The sequence below is a fragment of the Mustela putorius genome, unplaced genomic scaffold (assembly GCF_011764305.1).
Source record: "Mustela putorius furo isolate JIRA1106 unplaced genomic scaffold, ASM1176430v1.1 tig00000139_pilon_pilon_pilon, whole genome shotgun sequence".
In the NCBI taxonomy this organism is placed as follows: domain Eukaryota; kingdom Metazoa; phylum Chordata; class Mammalia; order Carnivora; family Mustelidae; genus Mustela; species Mustela putorius.
This window is the reverse complement of record NW_025421293.1, coordinates 8871595-8881336: the sequence shown is the minus strand read 5'-3', so window position 1 is coordinate 8881336 and position 9742 is coordinate 8871595. Positions and strand designations below refer to the sequence as shown.

Genomic DNA, 9742 nt, shown 5'->3' with positions numbered 1-9742 from the left:
TCACAGGGACTTGGACCTTGCTCTACCTTACTATCCCAGCTGGAGGAAGAAGGGCTCTCCTTGTCACCACAACCCACCACCCCTTCTGCCTCACAAGGGCTCAGGCAATGAGAAGACCCCACACCTCTAAATCCTGGATTACTCTAGTGGACTCCCGTTTGTAACAGCCTTCCCAGCTTCCCCTTTTATCCTGATAGAAGCAAAACTGTAGAGGCCATTTTTAGGCAAACAGGTTTGCGGGATGGAATGTTGAAAGGGCCCACCCTGTCCCCCTGCCTGAATACAGACAGGCCCATCGGGGACCCACCTCAATATAGCCACATGCCCTAACTGACCGATGGCCCACTTACCAAAAAAGGGGAAAATGCCATATGTGGCCTTACTTCCTCACGTTCCCCCTTTAAAAACAACCTCCAGGCAATGCCTCCTTGCAGACGGCCTCTGCTTTGGCCTCTGCTTTGCTACCCGGCCCTCTGCTCTCTTGCAGTGTATCCAATCAAGTTCTCGTTCATTGACTCCTTCCTTCTGCCTCAGGTGAATTCTCTCGCAGCCTGTGCGCAGGCTTCCACCAGATCGTCGCCCCACATTTGGGGTCGCCCATGATTGGGACAGACGCTGCATTCAGAGACCACATTTAGTGGCCCCTGGCGGGGGAGGGGGGGAGAACCCCCACACAAGATCCCTATATCAGTCCCGTGACTCCCCCCGGATTCTCCAGGAATTTATGGGGACTTTCCTTCGGTGGACCCACTCCAGGACTCCTCAGGGAACTGACAACCACCGCTGAGGTGACTCCTTGCTGAGGGTCCCCAGCCCCAAGGGGAAGCAGCCCAAATGCCCCTGCCCAGAAGGGTGAGGGATTTCCCCGTCTGCCCTTCGGGGAGGTCCTTCCCTCCCCCACCCCACCCGATCCCCGCCTCTTGGCGGCCCTTCCACAGTCTAACCCGAGTACAGCTGAAGGTCTCAGACAGCCGAAGGTCTCCGGCTGGGGCTGCTCTCCCTTGTGGTCTGAAGGCCCGGGGGCGACCCGCTCCGACTGCCGGCACTTGGGAGAGCGAAGGACCCCTTCCCTCTGCTTCCTCGCCCGGCCCTGGGAGGTGTGTTTCCAGCTTCCTGCGCGATTGGCTGGCGCCGCGCGAATCCGCACCCGGGAGCTTCGGGGCGTGGCTTGGTGGGGGGCGGGGCAGGGGTGTTGCCCGGACGCGGGCGACTCGCGGCTGCTCAGTTTCTTCAGCCTCGGCTCCTCATGCTCTCTCCCCGCGCGTCGGGCCGCCGTGTGCATCTGCCGGCAGCGCCATTCCCGCTGCTGTGAGCGGTGAGTCCTCCCGCTCCTTTTCCCCAGCCGGTCTGGCCGAACTGGTGTGCGGCTCTCCCTGTTGCCAGGGGACATCCCCACGGGAAGTGCCAGGCCAGTTGCTGTGCCCCGCGCCGTGGAGGGACGCCCCCAGAACAGTCTGCCGCCTCCTGTGGGTCCTTCTCCTTCTTCAGGTCAGCGGGTCGCCCTGAGTGAAATCCCGACACCACCCCACCCCCCACCCCCGCCGCCCCAGCCGGAGCTTCCAGTCCCTTTGGCCGGATGCCCCCTTGGGGCGGGTCTTTCTCACTGTGGGATTCCCCTTGGGCTCTATTTATAAAAAGCTGGAAGAAATTTGGGACACCCGAGTGACTCAGTCCTTTGAGCGTGCAACTCTTGGTTTCTGTCCGGGTCAAGATCTCAGGGTGTGAGATGGAGCCTGGCCTTGGTGCAGACTCCCAAATCAAGACCCTTCCACGTGATGGGGTTTCGGAATATAGGTGAGGTTCTGAGCCGAAGGCAGAGGCTTAACCCGCTGAGCCACTCAAGCGCCCCGAGGGTTGACTTTTAAGTGAACCAAGTGGAAGTAATTTGGTATTTTAACTGGTTGCCACTTTTATTCTACCAAGGTTTTCTCAAAGTCAAATTGACGAGGGAGCAGAAGGCTAGCTGAGAACGGGCAGAAGCTGACACCCCACGGCCCTGCCCTCCCACTGGGGGTGTATGTGACATTCCTCAGGCACTCCTGGCTGCCCCAGAGGAAAAACAAAGAGTTAATTTATAGAGATTCCATACCTGCAAGACAGGAACCCCCCCCCCCCCCAGTTTAGGAAAGTCTTAGTAATTTACAAGAACAAAGCATTTGTATCAATGACCTAGCTTCCAGAAGAGATTGTAGATAGAATTAAATGTCCTTTTAATCTGCAGCCCACTGACGGACACTTGAAGTGGGCAAAGGGTAATGTTCCTCTAGGAAGCTCCCAACTATCTCACTGTTAAGGCCTCCTAGAAGGAAAAAACCTTAACTTGACAACGGCAAGGCCTCTGGTATCCTGGTATCTAGTTTGTTAAAGTCTTCTTCTTTTTTTTTTTTTTTAAGATTTTATTTATTTATTTGACAGACAGAGATCACAAGTAGGCAGAGAGAGAGAGAGGAGGAAGCAGGCTCCCTCCTGAGCAGAGAGCCCGATGCGGGACTCGATCCCAGGACCCTGAGATCATGACCTGAGCTGAAGGCATCGGCTTAACCCACTGAGCCACCCAGGCGCCCTGTTAAAGTCTTCTTTAACAAGCAAAAATCCTTTTGAAGTCTCTCTCCCCTTTTCTTACCTCCCCCAACTCCCAAGTATATAATTAGCCACCTGTCACAAACCCAAGGCAGCAGCTCTTTCTGCCCATGGGTCATGTCCCCGTGCTTTAGTAAAACCACCATTTTGCACCACAGCCTCTCAAGAATTCTTTCTAGGTCGTGGGCTCTGGACCTCACCCCACAGAACCTCACCTATTTCCAAAACCACATCAAAATAACCTCGTGTTATCACTGTTGTAATTTGTTTGTTAAAAGATGACTTAAAATGATGATTAATTTTGTCTGTCTTAAAGTTTTCAAGAGCCATTGGTACCATAGCTTTCAAGGTCATTGGTGAACTGCAACTTTGAAGTTGTGCTTGCGTTCAGCCAAACTGGATTGAGTTCATTGGACCTCTAAGTCTTTTCCAAATGAGATAAAATTCTAAAACATTGATTACCGAACATAGGTTTGTGGTCTTGGTTTCTTACTGCAGATAAACTAAGGGTATTTGAATCTGTTGGTAAACATGCTTTGTGTTTAATTGATTGATAAATTTGCCATCTAAAGAATTTTGGTGTAACAATTCATGATTGGTTACTACTGAGTTTTCCTGGAGACTTAAGGTTTCTAAGAGTTAAAATTCTGCTAAATACAGCTAAGCCTGATGGAAGCAAGGGAAGCACCTCTATGTAGGAATAAAGTCAAAGATCTGTAAGAAAGATATAAGGAGTGGAAATACATTTTTGTTGAAGGAGAAAGAATGTAGTCTTGCCCCAAAATGAGGCTGGTTGTTTGAAAAGAAATGGCTTGGTACAAAATCTGAATACATAAGAAAGTTGTAGAAGGTTTGTGAAGGGAATCTTTGGAAAGGTAATTTTACGTGTGGTCAGGACAGGTGAAGATTAAATGAATGGATTTTAAATTACACTGTATAAGTTTGAAATTCTCTTTCTGTTAAAGTTTTCTTGGATTGTTGGTCTGCTCTTGATAAGAAAATGTAAACATAGCTGTTTTCTCTGTCTGCCTGAAAAACCCGTTTCTGTTTTTTCTGGTCTTTGATTATCGATAATCCTATTGGGCATATGCTTTAAAATTTTCTAAGGTTTTTAACAAATCCCCCCTAGATTTGAAATTGTAAATGAAGTCTTTTTGACTAATTAGGCTTGTTGATTTGGAATGTTGTGTTCTGGTATAAATTCATCACTCTATACTATTATTATTAAAGTGGTATGTGATATGTGTCACAGAAATAACTGAATTTCCTTATCAGCTACATTATAATGAACTCTCTTTTCAGATCATTAATAGTGTCCAGTTCAGAGTTTTTTGGTCACTTATTGTTCTGATACTCTTGCAAAACATGTTTCATCTTCAAGGAATTTCTTAATGGGCTTTTGACAGATATAGGTATTTGATACCTTTAAGATCAGAAAACTGAAATGGGTAAGAATTTCCAGAACTGACTAAAAATCTCCATTCAAGTGGAGTAAAAATTAATAACATGGAACTAAATGAACTGGAGAAGAGGATTATAGTTTTGTGAATCTTGTTTGAAACATTGCTGGTTCTCTAATGTTTGCTCTTAAAGATTAAGGAAACTTTCTCTTAAGATGTCTGTGCCTTACAGTAATGTGATAAAGTATTCATATGTGAAGAAATGGAAGCATTTAACTTTTCTCTCTATTCACAACTTTTCAGTGAGTACTCCTTCTTTTATGACAATCGTAGTTGTATGTGTAAGTTGACTAAGAATCTGTTCTCCTTGTAATGGGACATCATTGGAAACATTGGTTATTTAGCAAAGCTTTGACTGGAAGGTCATAGTCGAGAGACATGCATAGGCTCGGATATAACCAGACAGCTTTAAGGAACTAAGACAGACTTTATGGAGTCAACAAAACCCCTTGGAAGTGTTCCTCTAAAACCTTGCTTCCAGAGTTCCCAGCAGCCTTGCCAGGTGAGTAAAGAATGTCAGTTCCTGGCAGGTGCAGGGAACTCAGGATATTTGGGGACCTCCAGAAGAGGAATTTGCATAAACCTACAGGTATTGTAGGCATGTCTGATGGCATGTGTTCCCTTGGATTCTGGCATGGGGAGGCTACTGAAAGTTCAGTTGAGATTCCTTATGAATAGTTCCAGCAGAGTAGATTTTAGATCTAGTGATCAATCACTATTCTTGCTGAGCTTATGTAAATAATTAGGTCAAGTTTGTTAAAATTGGCCTTGTTTGCAAATGAATTAGTCTTGATTTGGTTATCTCTGGAAATAGGGGTGAATTTAGGGAAAAATAATGTTTCAGTAACACACCTTTGCAGATGTTAAATTCTGGTTCTGATTGTCTTTGACTATTTGTTGTTTGCCTAAGCTAGACAACTTGAGGTAAAGTTCTGAAACATTGCCATAGTAAACATGTATAGATACTCTTCATGCTTGTTATCCTGTGGGGATAATAACAACACCCCTGGAAATATGATCTTTTGAAGAGCTGGAAAATGGAATGGGCTCTCCAACATCTGTATAAGTCAACAAGCACCTTGACCAGTTCTCTGGCTAGAGTGACAAAATTTTTCCTTAAAAGCCAGTGTGAACCCCATTCCATGGGGTTAACTTTGGACTTGTGGTGATAATGGATTGCCCCACTTCCCTTATGACGGGATGGATGATACAGTTAGGGCTGTCCATGTTCCCAGACAAATCTTCTCCCACTTGCCAGTGATTCCTCATAATAAGCATGTTGTTATGATTGTTATGGCTAGCTTCAAACAAAGAGGACTTCTTGATTGTTTTATTCCTTAGCCATATTTTCCCCAGAGGTCACTTCTATTAATAAAAAAGTACAAATAGAGGCTTGAACAAAGCACACAGTGACCACCTTTAACTAAACTTGATATGCAGTCACCCACAAATTCAAAAGATGGCCCTCCCAAACTGAATGACCCTTGATGTTCTGATGGGACTCAAAGAGGAACCTCTGATTTATTAAAACAGAGTGTTATGTATATACTTCAGAGTACCACAAAAATAGTCTGGGTTTCTAACTGACATGGGTTCTGGGGGCCAGTGAGAAGGGCCCAGGTCAGCAGGGGCAACTCCCAGTCCTTATAGAGCCACGGACACAGGCTATAGACCATCAGGGACCCTCTGTAGAACCAGGGCAGGGAGCAGTCTGCCTAAAACTTCTAAAAACCCAGGGCAGAGAGAGGGTCTGAGGTACAATATCACAGCCTGAAGTCATAGCTCCAAACATCCTAAGCTCTTTCTGGGAGGAGCAGGGAAAGTATAATGAGGCAATGGGGGGAGATAAGATCAGAAAGACTGAATTTAGAAAAGCTCCTTACCCAAGTCAGACCAAGAAATAAGTCGTTTTAGGGTTCAGTGAAATTCTCCCTGCCCAATCTCACCCTGGGAAGGGTCTCAAGGGGATGATGATGTCAAAGATGAAAATTTTAAAAGCTACATTTTCTTTGAGCATCTGTGTGTTTTCAAAAGCAGTGTCTCTCATTCCTGCAATTGGAACCATAACACGGTTGACTGATGAACAAAGATGAAATGGAAGAATCAGAAAGCTGCAAAGGTCTCAATGTTCAGGTCAGACTTTAATTTTATAGGTTTCTCATTTCGTCCTAACTGGCCTTGGGAGAAACTGAGGCATAGAGCAGCTAACGACTTGCTCAAGGTGAGAGTGGGAACAGTGGAGCCCTCTGACCTATGGCCCCACTCATATGGTAAGCTGCTTCCAGAAAAGCTCATTAGTCCCACTGTTGAGATGGACCCCCGGGGCCCCCAAAGGGATAGGGATATCTTTGAGGCCAGTTTTGGCCCCACTGGTGTCTTCTCAGTGCCTAATACACTGCTGAGCACACAGTAGGCCTTCATTAAAAACATCCAGATGTTGTTTATGAAACACTATTTGAAAATAGTGTTTCTGCCCTACCAGTACCACTCATGGTTTTGTCCTCTGGGGTTTTCCCAACACCTGTTATGAGAAGGTTCATCTGAACCTCAAACATGCCTGGAAGGTCAGCAGGAAGGCTCTTGCTCTGGTTTTTGTTTAGATCCACAAACATTTCCTGGGCACCACTCTGGATCAGATCCAAATGTGCCCCATTCATGGGGAAAAGTCACCCATGGATAGACAGATTCAATATGGTGGAAGATCAGCTTGACTTCTTTACACAGAGAAGGTCCTCTTGTCCATAAAGGGCGTTGGGAGGAGCTGATACCTGGTCAGAGGTTTCTAAAAATTTATTTTATTTTAAAAATCAAAAGCATAAATGTGTATGCTTTATAAGGTTGAACAGTACTTTAGGGGCTATAAGAAAACTAGTGACATTTTGCTGCACCTGATCTCCATTTCCATTTTCCTCTCAGAGTCCACTTTCAACCAGTTTACTAATTTCTTCTCCCGTTTACTGGTATATCATGAAATGACATGCTCCTACCGTTATTTCTTGATTGCTGGGAAGCTGAGAGTTTAGGTGCTAATATCCTCTTGCCTCAGACCCACTTCTCACCCTCCCAAAGCAGAGGTGGGAATTTGATTCCTATTTGGTGAATGACTTAATTACTCATTATTCACCTTGAACCATGTACATTTCTATGCTTCCATTTCTGGACAAGTTTTCATATTCCCTGGAATCAAGAGTCCTTTTTTATAATTTTAGAGTTTACTATTTCCCATAATTTTGTTTTATTTTGTTATGTTATGTTATTTTATTTATTTTATTTTATACTAGAAGCTAATTCTTCTCTCCATGTGGTCAAGCCCTCCTGAGACTCTCTCCTTGCTTTGGCCTAGTCTCTTTGTCCCTGTAGCTTATGTAGGGCTGATATCCGCATTCTGGTCACATCTCTGCTGCACTGAATTACCTGTTTGCAAATACAGAGGTATTGTCTTTCTTGGTTTCCTCAGTCATTTTGGCAGAGGCCATCTCCTTGTAGCTTTCAGAAGAATGATGCAGAAGAGTAAATTTTTTTTAAAGAATGTCCATGTCCAAAGACATCTCTGTTCTACCCTCATACTTGTTGGGTGGTTAGTCTGAGCATAGAATTCTAGGTGGGCTAGAATTTTCCCTGTGAACTGGATGACACAGAGACTTTCTCTAGTATCACTATTGAGAAGATTAGTGCCCTTTTGTTTTCTGATTCCTTGTACGTGATCTGTGTTTTGCTTTCCTCACTCTTTCTATAAGCATTTGGGATCTTGTTGTCCCTGGTGTTCTGAAAATTCATGATGGTGTACTTCGTGGACCTGCTGTCATCTGTTATTCCAGGCAGAGCTGTCCAACAGTCCTTTCTGCACTGATGGAAGTGTTCTCTGTGTTGTCCAGTGTGGTTGCCTCCAGCTACCTGAGGCTATTGTACACTTGAGATGTGGCCCTTGTGGCTGAGGTACTGCACTTCTGATTTCATCTGTTTATTACCAGTAACTGTAACTCACTACATGTGTCCAGGAGCTGTGTATGGACAGCGCTGTGTATTGGGCCTTTCACTCTGGAGACTGTTGCTTTTCAGTCCTGTGAAATTTTCTTGTATTATTTCTTTCATTTGTTCTCTTCTTTATTTAGAAACTACTGTTGGTCAGAGGATCGAATTCCTGGAATCATCCTTTAGTTTTCTTATTTTTTCCTTCTCATTTTTGTAGTGAATTGCTTACATAAATTTATTTATGTAAGTTAAAATGTCTTCATATAAAATTTTAATATTTTACCCCTTATTGATTTCTTTGCATTAATACTGACTTTTAACATAATATGTTCAAATAACATTTATAGTTTATGTAATTACTGTGATTTTATTTTTTTTTAAGATTTTATTTATTTATTTGACACAGAGAGAGAGATCACAAGTGGCAGAGCAGCAGGTGGGGTGGGGTAGGGGGGCAGAGCAGACTACCTGCTGAGCTGAGAGCCCGATGCGGGACTCGATCCCAGGACCCTGAGATCATGACCTGAGCCGAAGGCAGAAGCTTAACCCACTGAGCCACCCAGGCACCCCAGTTACTGTGATTTTTAAAAAGTTTTTATATAAACTCTAGTTAACATATAGTGTAATCTTGGTTTTGGCTGTGCAATGTAGTGATTCAACACTTCCATACAAAAACTGGGGCTCATCACATGTGTACTCCTTATATTACCTTTTTAACCTGTCTCACTCACCCCCATATCCTCTGGTAACCATCAGTTTATTCTCTTTAGTAAAGTGTCTCTTTCTTGCTTTAACTCCCTCTTTTTTTTCCCCCTTTGCTTGTTTGTTTTATTTCTTAAATTCAACATGTGAATGAAATCATATGCTATTTGTCTTTCTCTGACTGACTTATTTCAGTTAGCATTATACCCTTTTTCTCCCATGCCATAAGTTGCCTTTTGGTTCTGTTGTTTGTTTCTTTTGCTGTGTAAAACCTTTTTATTTTGAGAAAGTCCCAATAGCTTAGTTTTGGTTTTGTTTCCCTTGCCTCAGGAGACATATGTAGAAAGAAGTTGCTACCACTGATGTCAAAGAGGTTACTACCTATGTTCTCCAGTAGGACTTTTATGGTTTCAGGTCTCACATTTAGGTCTTTAAACCGTTTTAAATTTATTTTTGTATATGGTATAAGAAAGTGGTCCAGTTTCATACTTTTGCATGTTGCTGTTCCATTTAACCAGCAGCATTTGTGGAAGAGACTGTCTTTTTCCCATTCAGTATTCTTTCCTACTTTGTTGAAGATTCATTGACCGTAGAGTTAATAAGTTCCTCTCCGGGTTTTGTAATCCTTCCATTCATCTATGTGTCTGTTTTGTGCCAGTACCATACTGATACTGTTGCTTTGGCTGTTCAGGTTCTTTTGGGATTTTAGGATTACCTATTCCACCTCTGTGAAAAATGCAGTTGGTATTTTGATAGGGTTTGCATTAAATGTATACGTTGCTTTGGGCAGAGAGACATTTTTAACTATATTTATTTTTCCAATCCATGAGCATGGAAGGTCTTTCCATTACTTTGTGTCCTCTTCAATTTCTTTCATCTCTGTTTTATAATTTTCAGAGTACAGGTCTTTCACCTCTTTAATTAGATGTGTTCTTAGAAATCTTATAATTTGGGGTATGATTATAAATGGGATTGATATCTTAATTTCTCTCTCTGCTGCTTCATTATTGGTATGTAGAACTGCATCA

At 43.5% G+C, this 9742-nt stretch overlaps 1 protein-coding gene across 1 annotated transcript in view; it reads left to right on the top strand.

Moving 5' to 3' along the window:
• The first annotated feature begins 1241 nt into the window (after positions 1 to 1241).
• LOC101681834 (cytochrome P450 3A12-like) overlaps positions 1242 to 9742 on the top strand; it is a 63566-nt gene continuing 55065 nt past the window's right edge. Inside the window, 1 exon segment of the mRNA XM_045075078.1 lies at positions 1242 to 1315. The gene's annotated coding sequence lies outside the window, so the exon portion shown is untranslated.